The sequence below is a fragment of the Triplophysa dalaica genome, chromosome 21 (assembly GCF_015846415.1).
Source record: "Triplophysa dalaica isolate WHDGS20190420 chromosome 21, ASM1584641v1, whole genome shotgun sequence".
NCBI lineage: Eukaryota > Metazoa > Chordata > Actinopteri > Cypriniformes > Nemacheilidae > Triplophysa > Triplophysa dalaica.
Genome location: NC_079562.1, coordinates 18,919,386 through 18,938,378, shown reverse-complemented (window position 1 = coordinate 18,938,378; position 18,993 = coordinate 18,919,386).

Below are 18,993 nucleotides of genomic sequence, written 5' to 3'. Positions count from 1 at the left end.
GCAGCGCTTGGGAGCATGTAGGGGTAAGGTGCCTTGCTCAAGGGCACCTCAATCGTTACCTGCCGGCCCTGAGGATCGAACCAGCAACCTTCTGGTCACGAGTCCGACTATCTAATCATTAGGCCACGATTGCCCCTAAAATCAAATTTCTTTCATCTTTTACTTATACTCGGGTTGTTCCAAATCTGTATGATTGTCTTTGTTCTGCCAAACACTAATTAATATATTTAGAACAATGTCAGTAACCAAACAGATATAATCCCCCATTGACTACCATTGTATTTATTTTCCCTACTATGGCAGTAAATGGGGGATGAGATCTGTTTGGTTACTGACATTCTTCCAAATATCTACCTCCTGTTTTTCGAACAAAGACATTTATAAAGATTTGGAACAACCTGAGGGTGAGTAAATGATGATAGAATTTTTTTTGGTGAACTATCAATAAATTGATTTTTAGTGCATTGAAAAAAGTTTCTACTATTGCAAATTACTATATACAAATTCATCTAATCCTAAATTTAACTAAAGTTCAAAGTGCTACTAGTTATACAGGCTTTCCGTGGTGTCTTAAAAATGATCAACAACAGGCGAAAACAGCATATCTCTGACTTTTAAGGGACGAGTGTTTGGCAAAAATTTCCGGCCGAAAAAAGCACTTCAAGAAACAGTTTTTAGTCCCTGTCATTACCCAATCCGTCCCGGAAACACGATTTGTTAGGCCCAATTGCGGATGTGTAATGGCCCATCACAATACTTGTCCTGCGGAAGTGCTTGATTATTAGATATTGGGTGAAGACTGATTAATAAGTCGGATTACTGTATGGATTCTTTTGCATTTGATGTACAATTTAAAAATTATATCTTAAAATGAGAAATTCCTGAAAGCCCTACAGACAAAGTTGCCAAGTCCATTTATAATCTGCGATTTTGGGCTTGTTTTTTTATCAAGTCTCGTTAAAAAATCATAAGTCACGTGTTGCGTTTTTTTGTGCTTATTTAGAAAATATTTGTTGCTTGTTAGGAAAATTTGAAAGCAACTTCATTTCTTTAAATTTATGGTCACCGTTTTACTCGCATGCATTGATTGACACTGTCAGATTACAGCTAATTGCCAATCAACAAAGTAATATAAATTCTGTATCATATTTCTTCAAAACATTCAGCCCCCTCCTCCCCCTCTCCCCTCATTGGAGAAAAATCTAATTCAAAGTGCAGGCACCTGACGTTGTAATCCAAGCGATGACATTTAGATGGACATAAATAAAACATTTAAATTTGAGCAAACAATGGCACCAACAAAATGGTCCAAGTATGGAAAAAAGTACAACAAAGACTGGGAAAAGGATACAAATCTTAAAGACTGGATATGTCAAGTGTTCGGTGATCAAAGCAAAGCGATGTGCAGGTACTGTAAAACTGAGATTCATGCTCACCATGGAGACCTCTTACAACATGCTAACAAACACAAGAGGAATGCCAAACCATTTTTCTCAACACGTCTAACAGATATCGGGTTTACAGTGTCAAAACCTTCTTCTTCAAATCAAAAGGCTGAGCTTCAGCTAGCAAGCTATATTGCTTGCCACACAGCTGTCAGTTCAATTGATCACTTGGGTGAATTAGAAAATTCTGCCTTTGAAAAGGATTTGAGCATCCATCTTACAAAATGTACAGCTCTAATCAACAATATAATAGCAACCCTGTCATCACTAGGAATCTCAGGCTCTACCCTCCACTGGTTCAAATCCTACCTCTAATCCTACCTCAAATCCTACGATCCTTCAGGGTGTCATGGAGGGGCTCGCTGTCTACTGCTCACCACATGATCACTGGGGTCCCTCAGGGGTCGGTGCTTGGATAGCTGCTTTTTTCCATCTACACGACATCCTTGGGACCCATCATATAGGCACATGGCACATGACGACACCCAGATCTACATCTCGTTTCACCCAGACGATACCACTCGCATTACAGCCTGCCTCGAGGACATCTCAGCTTGGATGAAAGGGCATCACCTCCAGCTGAACCCTGCCAAGACAGAACTACTCGTGTTTCCGGCACACCCTACGGTCCAACACGATCTCAACAGCCATCTTGGCAATACCACAATCACCCATTCCAAAACAGCCAGGAACCTCTGGGTCATATTTGATGAACAGCTGTCCTTCAATGATCACATTGCAAAGACAACACGGTCATGCCGATATGCCTTATTCAACATTAGGAAGGTCAAACCCTATCTCACTGAGCATGCGGCACAACTCCTTGTCCAGGCCCTGTTAATCTCAAGGTTGCTGCAACGTCCAGGCCCTGTTAATCTCAAGGTTGCTGCAACGCTCTCCTTGCTGGTCTTCCTGCAAAGGCTATCAAACCACTTCATTTGGTTCAGAACGCAGCAGCACGCCTCGTCTTCCAACAGCCCAAAAGGGCTCACGTGACTCCCCTTTTCATCTCTCTTCACTGGCTACCGGTTGCAGCCCGTATCAGATTCAGGTCACTAATGCTTGCCTACAGGACTATAGACAGACTACTGGATCTGCACCGGCTTACTTCCACACTCTCCTGCACTCCTACATCCCATCAAGATCCCTGCGTTCAGCAAACCAGCGGCGTCTTGTATTGCCTTCCCATAAGGGCAGTAAATCGCTCTCCCGCTCGTTCTCATTCACAACTCCTTCCTGGTGGAACATTCTTCCTGACTCTGTCCGTTCAACCACATCTCTCACAACATTTAAAAAACAACTTAAAACCCATCTCTTCTGTGAATGCTTGACAGGCAAATGAAAAAAAAAAAAACACTAACCCTTTATCTCAACAGGTAGTGGTCTAGCTTTTGTTGAAACCAGTAACTTTGTATTGGCACTTAATGTATTATGGCTCCTGTATGACATATCGCTTATTTCTCCTAAACTCTTTGTAAGTCGCCTTGGATAAAAGCGTCTGCTAAATGTCTTAATGTAAATGTAATAGCCCCCTGCATGTTCAATGACTTGCTGAAAGATATCGGAGAGACCAACCCAAGGTGGTGCAGGGGCCACAGGTGCTGGCGGCGCCTCGGCCTCTTGTCGCGGGTAATTGGGACAAGGACGCAGCAGGTTTCGGTGCAGGACTCTCACGGGGCCTGACTTACCCTCGGGACGGATGGTGTACACGGGTTGGTCAGGCCTTTGCTGTTGCTCCACTACGTAGGGGGTGGTTTCCCACCGGTCGCTGAGTTTACCCTTCCCTGGCGCCGGTTATCCCGTACCAGTACCCGTTCTCCGGGTAACAAAGGAGCCTCTCGAGCGGTGCGGTCGTATAAGCGCTTGTTTTTCTTTGCTGCTGCCTCCAGATGCTTGGTAACCTTGTCGTAGGCAGAGTGGAGTTGACGATGGTGTCGGTGTACCCATTCAGTGGTGGTGGCGGGGGCTTCAGCCGGGACTGCTCCTAACAGCAGATCTGTGGGCAGGCGCACATGCCTCCCAAACATCAGGTAAGTCGGGGCATACCCCGTTGTGCTGTGGATGCTGTTATTATAGGCCTGCACCAGGGCCGGCAGGCTGTCCGTCCAGTAACCTTGGTGGTCTGCATCTAGTGTTCCCAGTAGACTCAAGAGCATCTGATTGAAGCGTTCGCACCCTCCGTTCCCCTGTGGGTGATAAGGCGTGGTGCGGGTTTTCCGGCATCCGTACAGACTGCATAGCTCCTGGATGACACGTGACTCAAAGTTCGGCCCTTGGTCAGAATGGAGCGTCTCAGGACATCCAAAGGGCTGGAAGACGTGTCTCCATAGGGCACCGGCAGTGGTGGCGGCGGTCTGGTCCAAGGTTGGTATGGCCCAAGCGTACTTAGTGAACAAGTCAGTCACTACCAATATGTTCTGGTAGCGGTCTGCTGGGCGACTTAAGGTCAGGAAGTCCATAGCCACCATATGTAACGGGGCTCTGGGTCGCACCGGAACCATAGGGGCCCTTACGTCTCGCCGGGACTTGAACAGCGTGCAACGGGGGCATCCTTGTACATACCTCCCCACCGACTCTTCCATACCACTCCAAAAGAAGTGCCGACGCAGTAGTGATACGGTCCGTTCTTGGCCCTGATGTCCTAACTGGTCATGATAGGCCTGGAGCAACGGCTGAATTTGGGCTTCGGGCACCACCACCTGAGACACCATCTCATGGGTCCTCGAGTCCAGAACAGACCTACAGATCACACCATCTCGCAACTTCAACCTCTTCCACTGTCCCAGAAGCTTCTTTACTTTACCTTCTTTACCTGTCGTTCCTCCACCCCAGGGAATTTGTTCCGCTCCAGGTAGGTCCACAGGGTAGCCAGCCCTTCATCCTGCTCTTGCCGTTCCCTCCATCGATGGGGGTCCCATCCCCAATTTGCTGGTATGCCTTCCGCTCGTGCTCCAGGTGCTTCCACCACTCCCACCATCAGCCCTTCTTCTGGTTCTGGCCCTGAAGTTCCCCCTTCCCTAGCTGGTGGTAATCGGGACAGGACATCGGCATTTATGTGCTCTCGGCCTGGCTGATAGTTGAAGTTGGCGAGCTCCGACTGGCGTAGGCAATGACCCTTTCTGTCCCGTCTTGTCGTTGGGCCAGTACGGCTCCCAGCCCGCTATTGCTAGCGTCAGTGTAGAGGACGAAAGGCTGGGTGAAATCGGCGTAAGCCAGAATGGGGGCCTGCAACAACTCTTGCTTGAGTCGGTGGAAGGCGGTCTCGCACTCCTGACTCCAGGTGATGGTAGGGGAACTTCGGCTCCGCGAGGCACCGGTACCGGCCAGCAGCTGATTCAGGGGTTTTGCAATTTTTGAGAAGTCCTTTATGAAGCGTCTGTAGTAGCCGACGAACCCCAGAAAGGACCGTACCTGCCTTACGGTCTTCGGAGGGACCCAGCCCTGTACTGCAGACACCTTCTCCGGATCAACAGCCACTCCTGCAGCGCTCACCCGGTGCCCCAGGAACCGAACTTCTTTTCTGAGGAGCTGGCATTTCCCGGGCTGGAGCTTCAGTCCATACCGTTCCATTGCCCGGAAGACTTGCTCCAAGTGTAACAAGTGACAATTGAAGTCAGGGGAGTAGACGATCACATCGTCTAAGTAAACCAGGGCGGAGTCCATCAGCTGCCCTCCCAGGCATCGCTGCATGAGCCTCTGGAAGGTCGCAGGAGCGTTGCAGAGGCCGAAGGGCATACGATCCCTTCAAATAGGCCGAAGGGGTTGGTAAAGGCAGTCTTCTCACGGTCCTGTTCCTCCATCCTCACCTGCCAGTAGCCACTCGCTAAGTCCAGGGTAGAGTACCAGCTAGCGTCGGTCAGTCCCGTAAGGGAATCCTCGATCCGGGGTAAGGGAAAAGCATCCTTCTTGGTGACCAAGTTCAGTTTCCGATAGTCTACACAAAACCTCCAAGAGCCTGTCTTCTTGCGGACCAGGACAATTGGGGCGGCCCATGGGCTGCTGCTCTCCCGGATAACTCCTCGTCCCAACATTCCTTTAGGGCTCGTACTTCCGTATACAAAGTCGGAGGGACTGGGCGGTATCGTTCTCGACTGGGTGGGGCGTCTCCAGTAGGAATGGCGTGCTTGACTATGTCGGTGCACCCATAGTCTTCCTCGTGGGTGGAGAAGACGTGTTGCCACTTTGCCAGTAGACTCTGGAGTTTGCGGGTTTGTTCTTCCGTTAGTCCCTCTCCTTCCAGGGACTCGCTCTGAAGGTGGCCCGGCATGCCCCGTGCAGTGGGACCAGGACGACACTCCTTCTCCGCTAGGCCGTCTCGTGGAGCTGGGTGCACACAAGGGTCTATCCGGGGGGTCCCGACCACTTGACCCACAGTGGCCGGTCGTTCTAAAAACCCCCTTGCGAGCCACGTCGGGAACCGCATTGGCGGCTGTAGTGTCCAGGCTCTCCGCAGGTGTTGCAGATCGGGCGCCCCTGCTCATCCCACTGGAACCTGGAACTGAACGGACGGCTGGTGCGTCTTCCCGGATCTCTCCCTCCGTCAGAATACGAACGTTCTCGAGGTAGGGGCAGGGGCTCCTGCCGTCCACGGCGGAGTTCTCCAAGAATGGATTTTGAGAGTTCAGCCATTTCTTCTCGGACGTCTTTCATTAATTCCGCACGTAGGGTCCGCTTCCAGTCGGTCAGTTCGGGCTGTGTTGGGGCACTCATTCCACTTGCAGCCATACACACCAGTGTCTCTACAGTCTGATGGTGATCCTGTTCCAAGGCTAGGGCCTCCTTACGTACATCTTCGAATGTCAGGGTGGCGTCCCTTCGAAGCTGTAACCTCAGACTCTGTCGTATTGGACCTTCTCGTAACCCCAACAGGAACTGGTCTCTTAACAAGGTCTCTTCCTCTCCCAGTCCATGATGTTCTCGATTCTTCAGCCTGGAGAACAGTTCCCGTAGTCGCAGAGCGAACGCTCGCAGTGTCTGCCCAGGTCCCTGCTTACAGTTGAAGAACTGTGTTCGTAATACTGCCACCGGAGTCGAATCACCGTATTGCCGAGACAGAAATTCGAATATGGCCCGTGTGGTGGCTCGGACGGCGTCAGGTGCTGCTCGGACTTCTCTCTTCGCCTCCCCCTCAAGTGAATTCAAGACAAACTGTATCTTCTGGGCTTCACTGAGCCCTTGCAGTCCGGCCAAGTACTCCACATGCGCCCTCCAGTCCGTAAAACTCAACTCAGAGCCAGATCCACCATACTTTTGAGCCCACGGAACTCCCATGAACATAGATGCCATCGGCTGCCGGGTGGCTGGCAAGTCCTCGTCCGCCATCCTGGGTCCTCCAGCCGCTCAACTCCGAGTGGTAACCCTGCCGACTGCGCCAAAAGTGATGTCACCGATGTTAGGGCCGAGGGTCAATAACCACACTCCGGAGGAGCAGACACCAGAGGACACCAAGAGGCGGACAACAAGAGGTGAATTTAAATGGGTAAGTATTTTATTAATTTAAAACAATAAAAGCAGTGATGCGAATGTTCGTGGCTGGGGCCCAGCGTGGGAAGGGGAACGAGGGGGTTGCCGGTAAGTAATTCTTCAGGGGCTCTTCTTCTCACTGGTTCGAGGGTGAGACCGTGGCTTTCTTCGTCTCCTCGGATGTGCTCGTGAGACAGGCAGACGACAGTGCTCAGACTCGGCTGGTGTGTACGTTCACAGAACAGTCAATAGGAGGACAGCAACTTCTCCTCTTCCCCGAGGGACAGACAATGACAGTGCTCAGGCTCGGCTTGTGTGTACGTTCACAGAACAGTCAATAGGAGGACAGCAACTTCTCCTCTTCCCCGAGGGACAGACAATGACGGTGCTCAGGCTCGGCTTGTGTATGTTCGTAGAACAGTCGGTGGGAGGACAGCAGCTTCCCCTCTTCTCCGAGGGACAGACAAATGACGGTGCTCGGGCTCAGCTTACATGTGTGTTCGTAGAACGGTTGGTGGGAGGACAGCAGCTTCACCTCTTCTCCGAGGGACAGACAAATGACGGTGCTCGGGCTCGGCTTACATGTGTGTTCGTAGAACGGTTGGTGGGAGGACAGCAGCTTCACCTCTTCTCCGAGGGACAGACAAATGACGGTGCTCGGGCTCGGCTTGAGTCTCTCACCACACCGGGCACAAAGGAAAACCTGGACACAGCTTTAGACAGATCAATTTAAAGGAATCTTCATATTCCGACGTCAATTCTCATTCATCTCAGTTTCGGGGCCCTATCTTGCACCCAGCGCAATTGACTTTGTACACCGCCGCATGTGTCATTCCTATTTTGCACCCGCACACTTTTCCCTCCACAGAAGCACGTCGCTAAACTAGTGAATGAACTTGCGCTCCCTGGGCGGTTCAGCGCATAAAAGGAGGCGTGTTCCGGCGCAAACAATCCCTGGTGCTATTTTGCACCAGGGATGTTCATTATGCTATTTTAAGGGCGCATGCTTGACCATAATGTATAGCGTACACAACGCGCATACACTTTGATCATGTAATCTACACAGATGCAACAGTTAATTTTGCAAATCATAAATTTTTACATTAAAAACATATTAACACATGAGATGACGGAAATCATTGTGGTGTGCCACGAGGATGTGCAAAAATAGGCATAAATCTATCTTACAAATTATTCAGGCTAATTGTAGTAATTAAGGATCAGACCTGTTTGCCCTATAGTGGCAAGACATATATGTATATAAGGACATCTGACAAATTGGTTTGTCTGTCAAGAACCAGGAAAAAAAAAATCTACTGAAAAACTGAAAAAACTGAAAGACTGAAAAAAAAGACTGTGAAATCATCTTTACCATAATGTAAGTACATTAAAAACCTTAGTCTTCAACTTACCAGTTAAGTTGAGCGTGCTCATATTTTTGCGCCTGGTAAATACGCCATAATAATAGGAATCCATAATGGAACTTGCGCACCTGCTTTTAAAGGGAATGTTGGATGACGCTCTGATTGGTTTATTTCACGTTACGCCCAAACCACACCTATGAATAATGAAGCTACTTCAGACCAACCCATTTTAGATTTGCGCCGGGCGCAAGAGCCATTTATCCCGCCGGGAAAATAGCAACAGCACCGAGACCTGCCCACAAAGTTACTTGCGCTTCGCGCTTTGACACTTGCGTTTCAGATCGTTAAAATAGGGCCCTCGGAAGAAACAGTCGTTAGATCTCACCACACTCGTGCATAAATCACTCTTAGAAATCCTTACGCGTGTACATTTCACTCTCTCAGACACTGCAAACTCACTTCATCTCCACAGTGATTAGTCGACCCGTTTCTCCTCTCGCTGTAGGGTGAATGACTCCAAGGATGGCGATTTCAGAAGATTGAAATGAAGGGTGCACTTAACTTTTCCTCAGGGTATTTTCTCCAATCCTGCGGTGGTTTCCTCTCCCCCTTTGGCCAGTCACTTCTCTTCTTCTCTGCTGTGTAATCTCCTCACTTACTCCATTGGGCTGCTGTTCATGGTTGCTTCCGAAAACTCACTTAATGAGCATGTCTCGGGAAAACTTCACAATAGCACACCGATCAGACATTCAACCTTCAGCTTTCTCTTGTTACGCCGCCGTCAAGACACACACTTGCCCAGATACACCACTACTGCTTCCCAGAGACACCACTACTGCTTCCCAGAGACACCACTACTGCTTCCCAGAGACACCACTACTGCTTCCCAGAGACACCACTACTGCTTCCCAGAGACACCACTACTGCTTCCCAGAGACACCACTACTGCTTCCCAGAGACACCACTACTGCTTCCCAGATACACCACTCCTGCTTGCCCAGATACACCACTCCTGCTTGCCCAGATACACCACTCTTTTATGCACCCTTGTCCTGAGCGCGTGCTTCAATGAAGCGCAGCTTCATTCACTTCAGCTGCCGCTCGTTATGGCCAGCAATCAAGCACAGACAGAGTTGGGACTAATGAGGGATTTTTGGAATCTCTGGGTTTTTCCACCCGGTGACATACTCATGAGACTAACAAGCTAGTCTCAAGCTTGTGTACAGTTTTACCAGCATTTGACTGCTTACCAACCCCTGACCAATGGGCCGGTAATTCCTTGTATGTCTGTAAGTTCTTTTGTTGTCTTGCAGTCATTCATCAACTTTATAAATGCACTGATATGTAGAGGATGAAAGAACAAATCAAAACATCAAACGTACCCTTAGTAAGTATGTAAACAACAACCACAATGATTTGGACCTCTTGAATTGTATTGAATCAACACTGAAAATCAGGTTGTGTTTGTTACACATTTATTATATTTATAATATCTACTGTACATATACAATATAATAATGTATATAATATAACAATTATATAATAAGTATAATAATTGTATTAAATATTTCATGTTGAGTTTTTCCCTTTTAATATAAATGTAATAGTTCATGTTTAGCGTCCTATGTGATCAGCACTCTACAAGACAAAGTCCCTACTTCCTCCCTTTTCAACCAACACACAACAAGTCTGGTGATCATGAATGCCTGTCTCATGGGAGATGACTTTGAAATTGCTGACCCAGAAGATGACATTGACACCAGAGTCAATGAAACGGGTTGTATTTCAAAAAGAAAGTTAAATAAAGTACTATCTGAATTATAGGTGGGAATAGACTGATCTTTGCTATGATTCTGTTTTGTTTCTAACTCTGAGGCCTTGTTATGTCACTGTTGCATGGTATATTTATAGGTTCAGAGAATGTTTCTGGGACTGTGTGTGTGCACTCAGCTGCCTCAGTAGATACTATCACTAGTTATTTATTGTAAGTTGGTCTGATTGAGACATTTACATTTGGCAGACTATATATTTTGTTGCTGAGTATGTGCAATCCCTGGACTTGAACCCATGACCTTGGCATTTCTATTGCCATGCTCTAACCACAGAGGCCAGAGAGTTCTGTATTCGATTTTAATGAGTTTTCGTTGGTGGGTTCTGTTCTTTTTTGTAGGTTCTTAGCAAAATGGAGAGAGCACATTGCATGCAACAAAAGTAATTTCAAAATCCCAAGTGCAAGTTTGTGCGACTACGTTCAGTTCAGGCTGGTGATGATGTTCTGCTCTCTCGGGACCCCAATAAAGAAAGGACAGGAGACATATTTACAAGTTAGCACCAAGGACCATTTACTGTGACCAGCATCTCTTCCAAAGCGGTTACTACTATGGTTAAGGAGTCAACTTGCCAGAGGGTCAATGTGTCAAGGCTCATGACAGATTGAAAAGTTAGTGCTTGAAAAAAAACTTTTACTCTGCATATAACAGTTTACAATTTAATGCTATATTTAAACATATTGGTTATGTGTGAATAATTCCTGTTGTCACTAATTGTTATACAGTTGAAAGAAAAAGTATGTGAACCCTTTGGGCTTACTTAGATTTCTTCATAAATTGGTCATAAAATGAGTTCTGATCTTCATCTAAGTCACGACAATAGAGAAACAGTCTGCTTAAACTAATACTGCACAAACATTATACGTTTTCATGTTTTTATTGAACACAACATGTAAACATTCATAGTGCAGGGTGGAAAAAGTATGTGAACCTTTGGGTTTAATAACTGGTTGACCCTCATTTGGCAGCAATAACCTCAACCAAACGTTTCCTATAGTTGCAGATCAGACCTGCACAACGTTCAGGAGAAATTTTGGACCATTCCTCTTTACAAAAGTGTTTCAGTTCAGCAATATTCTTGGTATGTCTGGTGTGAATCGCTCTCTTGAGGTAATGCCACAGCATCTCAATCGGGTTGAGGTCAGGACTCTGACTGGGCCACTCCAGAAGGCGTATTTTCTTCTGTTGAAGCCATTCTGTTGTTGATTTACTTCTATGCTTTGGGTCATTGTCCTGTTGCATCGTCCATCCTCTGTTAAGCTTCAGTTGGCGGACAGATGGTCTAAAGTTTTCGTGCAAAATGTCTTGATAAACTTTGGAATTCATTTTTCCATCGATGACAGTAATCCGTCCAGGGCCTGAGGCAGCAAAGCAGCCCCAAACCATGATGCCCCCTCCACCATATTTCACAGTTGGGATGAGGTTTTGATGTTGGTGTGCTGTGCCTTTTGTTCTCCACACATAGCGTTGTGTGTTCTTTCCAAACAACTCGATTTTGGTTTCATCTGGCGCAGAATGTTTTGCCAGTAGTGCTGTGGAACATCCAGGTGCTCTTTTGCAAACTTCAAACGTGCTGCAATGTTTTTTTTGGACAGCAGTGGCTTCCTCCGTGGTGTCCTCCCATGAAGTCCATTCTTGTTTAATGTTTTCCTTATTGTAGATTTGTCAACAAAAATGTTAGCATGTGCCAGAGATTTTTGTAAGTGTTTAGCTGACACTCTAGGATTCTTCTTCACCTCATTGAGCATTCTGCGCTGTGCTCTTGCAGTCATCTTTACATGACGACCACGCCTAGGGAGTGTAGCAACAGTGCTGAACTTTCTCCATTTGTAGACAATCTGTCTTACCGTGGACAAATGGACATCAAGGCTTTTAGATATATATAGCCCTTTCCAGCTTTATGTAAGTCAACAATTCTTGATCGTAGGTCTTCTGAGAGCTCTTTTGTGCGAGGCATGGTTCACATCAGACAACGCTTCTCCAGAACAGCAAACTCAAAACTGGTGCGTGTTTTTTATTGGACAGGCCAGCTTTAATCAACACATCCAATCTTATTACATTGATTGGACCCCAGGTTGGCTGACTCCTGGCTCCAATTAGCTCTTGAAGAAGTCATTAGCCTAGGGTTTCACATACTTTTTCCACCCTGCACTATGAATGTTTACATGTTGTGTTCAATAAAACATGAAAACGTATATGTAACAAATCTCAATAAAAGGGAAGGAAGGAGGCGGGAACCGGCAGACATTAAACATTTATTAACAGAAATAAAAACAGCCGGCGGCCCCTCACGGACGACCGCCGGCGAAATAACATAAACATAAATACAAACACAAGTTCGGGCCCGGTCCTCTCTCTTCGACGGTCCGGTCGCTCGTTCCTTTTATGCTCCCATCTCCTACGTGATTCGAGCCCGGTGTGCGCACAGCTGGCGCTAATTCACAATTACTCACCGGACTCGAACCACGGTCTCGCCCCGCCTACTCTACTACAGTATAATATTTGTGCGGTATTAGTTTAAGCAGACTGTGTTTCTCTATTGTTGTGACTTAGATGAAGATCACAACACATTTTATGATTTATGAAGAAATCCAAGTAAGCCCAAAGGGTTCACATACTTTTTCTTTCAACTGTATATTTGTGTTTCATCAGAGGGACCAACTGACAGCATGTTTCTCCAGGACCACAGTTACTCAATGTTTAAGTGGCAGATACATAGATCAGATAGATCATCTGAATGCTTTTTGAGATGCAGAGTGGCAGAAGGACTTCAGCCCTATTCAAGATCAACTGGTAAGCATTCTCTCTATTTTGCAACCCTAACATATTTCAATTATAACCATTGATTAATCATGTAAAGCATTCTTTATTTTAAGTTGAAGTGAGTGTTGAATGAAAATCGTTCATCAGGAGGACTGAATGTGAAGCAGGGCAAAACTTGCCTTGCACGAGAAGACATCTGCAGCTACGGTTTGAGCCAGTTAATGGAATCAAATTGCCGTATGTTAATTGTCTTACTTAAATGCAAAAAAAAAGAAATCTTAGATAATGCATAATGTTTAACATGGCAGCTTTCACAAGGATGTAACCGTTCTGCCTTTAATTTTAGATTGGAAATGCTTTCCTCAAGAATTTAGAAGAAGCTACACTGCAACATGTACTGTGTACTGTTATGGCCCGTTTTCACAGACAAGGCTTAGCTTACACCAGGACTAGGCATTAGTTAAATATCTACTTGATGATGGTAAGAATGTTTAATTTGTCAGAGATGTAAGATAACTAAAGCAAACTGTTACAGTGTTGTCCATCCAGAGGTAAGCTGGATTTTCAAGTAAACAAATGCCATCAAAATACTGCAGTGTGTGTGCGTCTGTGCATGTGTGTGTTTTAGGAGTAAGTTTCGTTGATTCGCTAGTGGTGTTGCATTCAACTGATAAAGAGGACTTTTACAGCCAAGATAAAAAAATTACATCCGTAAACTCACTGTTGGTTAAGTGAGAACTTGTCACAAAAATACAGTTCATGTACATTTACATATTTTCCAAAGGCATGGAGAGAGATTTACACACTGGACAGAAGAAGCATCCCAACTCCTTCAAGGAACCCTTTAGCCTGTCTTTAGGGTGCCAAAATCCACCACCACCAAACTGACACCCAGCAGAAAAGTGGTAATTTAACAGGGCATTGATAAGATAAATGATTATGGACTGATTTCACTCCGCCACCATGTTGAAATCGAAAGCGAGGCAGAGATGAGAAGAAACCGGAAGGACATATCTACTGCAATGGTCTGGACAACCACCTGGAGTTATTGAAACGATTAATGATCTAAAATGTGACAATATAAGAACAGGATGCATGTTAAGCATGTACTTGATCATTTAAGCCTTACCATCACACATTAGTGAGTGTTTAAACTGCAATTCATGAGTTTCATTCGCGCATACACAGCCAATCTCACATTGTTTTTTCATTTGTTTTTTTCATATCACAGACACCCGATGGTAGTCCAAACCATTGCAGTCTATCTTTCTTTCCAGTTTTCTTCCCTTCCGATTTCAACATGGGACAGAGTGAAGTCAGTCTATTGTGGTCATATATTTAAGCAGTTACATGCATGCCGAATAAGTGCCTACACGTTAGTGCATTAACATATACATACATGAATACAAATTTGTGTCTTTACTTTACCAGATGTTGCAGCCAGCTAATGTCAGAAACCTACATTAAGCGGAGTACTGAGTACAAAGTCACAGAGACTTATTCCGTGGAGAGGTGACAGAGCCTGTATTTTTGAGGATGCACAGAGACGATCTACAAAATGTCCTCAGAAAGGTCTTGAGGGTTCAATTCTCCAAGATGAAGGATTACTTTTTGTTGGTATTTCAGTATCAAGAAGACAAGGAAACATTTTTGTGCATACTGTATTGATAAACAAAGCCTAAAGGTCAATGCCATTCTCATCAACCAGCTATATGAATAGATGAGTGAGTGAGCGGGTGACTTAGGGAGGCAGGGATGGAGGGAGGTGAATGAATGACTAAAGAAGAGAAGTAGCAAATGTATAAATAAATAAATTGACTGAATTCTGAAAACTCAGACATTTGTTAAAGTATGCTAAAATATGTACGGCATAACTTATAAATAAATGACACTTTTCTAAATGGTGTCTGTGAGGGACCGACCGGTCAAGGTAAACAACTCACGAGTCCCACTTCTTCATATTTCGGGATCTTACTTTGTTTTCTCTAGGTAACAAGCCAACATGTTGGAAACCCAATGTTATGTAACTTCAGGAAAACTCGGAGAACAAGCTTCTCCAGACAATGTAGACTTTAATCAAGCATCCACAGATCGACTTATCACTTCCGTGCCTGCCAACCAATCTCTCAAACAATCTTTCCACCACTCTTAAAAAGGGAATGGATGAGCTCATCACAACAGAGAAAGGGGGAAATAATCAATTCCAAACATAAATAACATCACACTTAAAGACAAACATTATACAATAAGTACATCATTAATAATGACAAATAATCTCAAATGACTAAATCAACTCATGAGCATAAACCCGAATGGAGGAGATAATTAAACAGTCCATTTCCGGATCTCCCCACGTCTCAGATGCAGATGGTCCATCCAAGCGGAACCAAAATCGGATAAATCCACGTTCCCGCAGTCTCCAATCTTTGCCGGACCGGAATTTCTCCCGCAGACGCCTTGTCATTCCGGTAACTCATACAAAGAAATATGGTTTAGTAAAAGGTACGCAAAATCATATATTAACTGATTTGTATAGGAATGCAAGAATAAAAGAAAACTATAGATTACAGCTGTCCTGTGTGGTTATTGTAAATAATACTTTAAACTATCAAATATACAAACAACGTGTCTTAACCAAATGTAACATGTGGGTGTGTTTGAACGTGAGAGAAGTGTATGGATATCTGGGCTCACAAGCGTGCTCAGATGTAATTGTATGTATATGTGTGCTCGAATACCCATACTTGTGTGGCTGATCTCTCAGTCCGTCACATCTCCCCCACCTTCCAAAGATTCACCCGGGCAGCGGGACAAATAACCAGTGTTACATTGGCTTTCCCCGGCACATACAGGACAGTGAAGAAGAAGGGCTGCATCGCCAGATACCATCTTGTGATCCTTCCGTATGTATCTTTCATCCGCTCTAGCCATCTCTCCCTGAGGCATCTGCATGCACAATAAATGGTTGAGTAAAGTCTGGATTGTACAGTACCGCATCAGTAGTAAGACCTCCTTGTAGATCCCTTGTAGATTCAACCTTTCCTCTGTCCACTGCAACTGGTTAGGGGTTTGTGCTCCCACCATATCTGTCAGCTGGGCAGCCCTGTCGGAATAATAAGGTATAAACCTATTATAAAATCCAGTCATACCAAAAAATTATCTCCGGTCCCTGCGGGTCTGCAGGTTCTCGATCCCCTGAATCTTGCTCCGCTGTGGTCGCACAACCCCTTGCCATACTCTAACCAAGATACTCAGTCTCCTTCTTTGCCACAGTATACTTCTTTGGGTTAACAGTCAAACCTGCCTCCTTGAGTCGTCTTAACACCTCTCGAAGATGTCTTACGTGCTCCTCCCATGTGTCACTGTACACAACAATATCATCAATATAGGCAGCCGCAAGTCAGACCATGCAACACTCGGTCCATTAACTTCTGAAAGGTTGAACCGGCCCCATGAAGGCCAAAGGGTAAAACCTTGAATTGATACAGGCCTCTTGGTGTTCGGAATGCAGTCAGGGGTGTGGAAGACATGTTTAAAGGGTATCTGCCAATACCATTTAGATAAGTCCATAGTTGTAATGTACCTTGTTTGACCCAACCAATCAATCAAATTGCTCACAAGCGGAGTATGGTATGAATCAAATTGAGAGACAGAATTCAAATACCTGAAATCTATGCAGGAGCGGATATCCCCATCCTTCTTAGGTACAAGGACTACTGGATGACACCACTTGCTGTACGAGGGTTCAATGACACCCAAGCTTAACATGAAGGCCACCTCCCTCTTCAGGCTCTCTTGACATCTCTCTGGTACTTTGTAACTTCACTGCCTCATCAAGACCTCCGGCTTCAACAACACATCTTTTTTAACCAATCTAGTGAATCCCGGACATACAGAAAATACCTTGTTATTGCAAAGAGATCTCACTTGACATTGCTGTGGCTCTAAGATGGCCCAGCTCAAGCTCTCCCGTATTTGACTCCGGTAGGTACTGCTCATCTTTCTCTTCAGTCACACAGCAAACCATCAAAGTCTGTGGCTCTCTTTCCATCATCTGGGTCCACTCTTTCAACAGGTTAACATGAAGAATCCGTCCGGCTTTATCTTGTGCTGACAGAGCAATCTCATACGTCGTGGAGCTAAGCTTTCTCCTGACCTCATAAGGTCCTTGCCATTTAGCTAGCAACTTACTTTCTCCATTGGGCAACATCACCAACACCTTTTGTCCAATCTGCAAATTCCTCTCTCAGGCTTTCAGATCATACCAGGTCCGCTATTGTCCTTTTGCCTTGCCCAAATTTGTCTGCTCTAGGTTAGCCGTTTTCTGTAGGCCCAAAATCATAGGATATGGTAGGTTCTCAACAACTCCCACCTTCAATAAATATGTCTAATCCTATAACTTCAAGTATATACGGGCCGTTTGCGGCATCCTTTCATCTCCATGCACACATCGAGCAAAGAAGCGATTGACTGGCTAAATCGATCAAAGAGGATGATATAAACCTCTTATCCATTAGAATTTGATCACTGCCGGTATCAATAAGAGCAGTCAGCATTATCTGCCCGATCTCCATCATCGTCGTTCTCTGACGTTGTATCTCTGCAGGAATTGAAGCTACTCTTGGGACAAGACATACATGCGAAGACTGGACAGGATTCTTAGGACAGTTAGGCTTAATATGACGTTCTTGCCCACACAAGTGACATTACATTGTCATCTGCCCACCTCCCCGGATGGTTCTTTCCTTGTCCTACTACTTTCGCCCGACTCTGCCATAAGTCACCAGATTGTTGCGCAACTCCTTGCCTATACCTCCAGCATATGTACTTTCCCCTTGCTGCTACAAACACGTCAGCCCAGGTAGCTGCTTTTTCCGCTGATTCAGGGTCTCGTTCTCGGATACATTTATGTCAAACTTCTTCAAAATGGCAGCTTTCACCTTCTCGTAATCCGTAGACTCAGCCACATCCATATTCACGTAAACCGCTCGAGCCTTGCCAGCCAACAATGGTATCAAATGCCAGATCCAATCTGTTTTGTTCCATCTGCAGGCTACTGCAATCAGCTCGAATGTGACTAGAAAGTGCTCCACGTCATCGGTTTCTCCAAGTTTCTCCATTTTAGGCATTTGTGTAACGGGCAGACTCACACGGTCCTCAGGAATATGTGTGCGCTCTCTCTTTTGTAGATGTGACTTGAACAGCTTGAGTTTGTTGATGAATGTGAAAACACTCTGCACCAAGTCAGGCAGCATTTTTAACCTCCCTTGCAGATCCACATTTGGTGCATTCAGATATTGAAGCATGTCAACCAAAAATGCCAAATCCCATTTCCACTGGGGTTCATGAAGCTCAGGATAGTCCTTCTCTTCTCCGCATGAAACAGCTTAACTGGATTCAAAAGTTAAAAAAAACGGGAAAGAACATTACCTCTTGAAAGCCATCTCACGGTCATCTCACATCATATGGTACTATCTGTGATTTGAGAGCATGTGTGCGTATAAAATTGACAATTTCCAGCACAGGTTTGTAACAGGGTTTAAGTTTAGTTTTTTAGACACCAAGTTTTCTTGGTGAATAATTCAGTGACACTTCCAAAGATCTGGAAAATGGTCATCAGCTTTACACAACCCTACAAGGGCATTCTTAGATCCGACCATAGAGCACACTCCATCCGTGGCAATTACGGTTAGTTCAAGTACACCTGGCTGCAGGCTGCAGTACGGGGCGGTGCTACATATGGGGGAGGAGCTCCATGTGTCGCTCTGCCCATAACTCTTCACATTGGTTACAAGGAAATTACGTTGAAAGGAGGAACTGAGGTTAAAAACATTGTTGTTCGAACGGTGCCGTTCAAACCTTTTGTAATATAAACTCTGTATGTTTTTATTAATATTCATAGTATGATTAAAAACTTAATCCAATGAAAGTTACTTCATGGGATGTGTTTCATTTTTTGTAAGTTTGAAAGCAAGAGTCTTTCTACTACTTGTAGGTTGATTTTGATTCTGATTTTGGCTTATCCTTTGCGAAAACTAACATAACTTTTAATAAGTGTAACGTTAGTGACTTTTTAGGATGAATTGATAATACACATACACATAATTTGGTTAGAATACACATATTAAT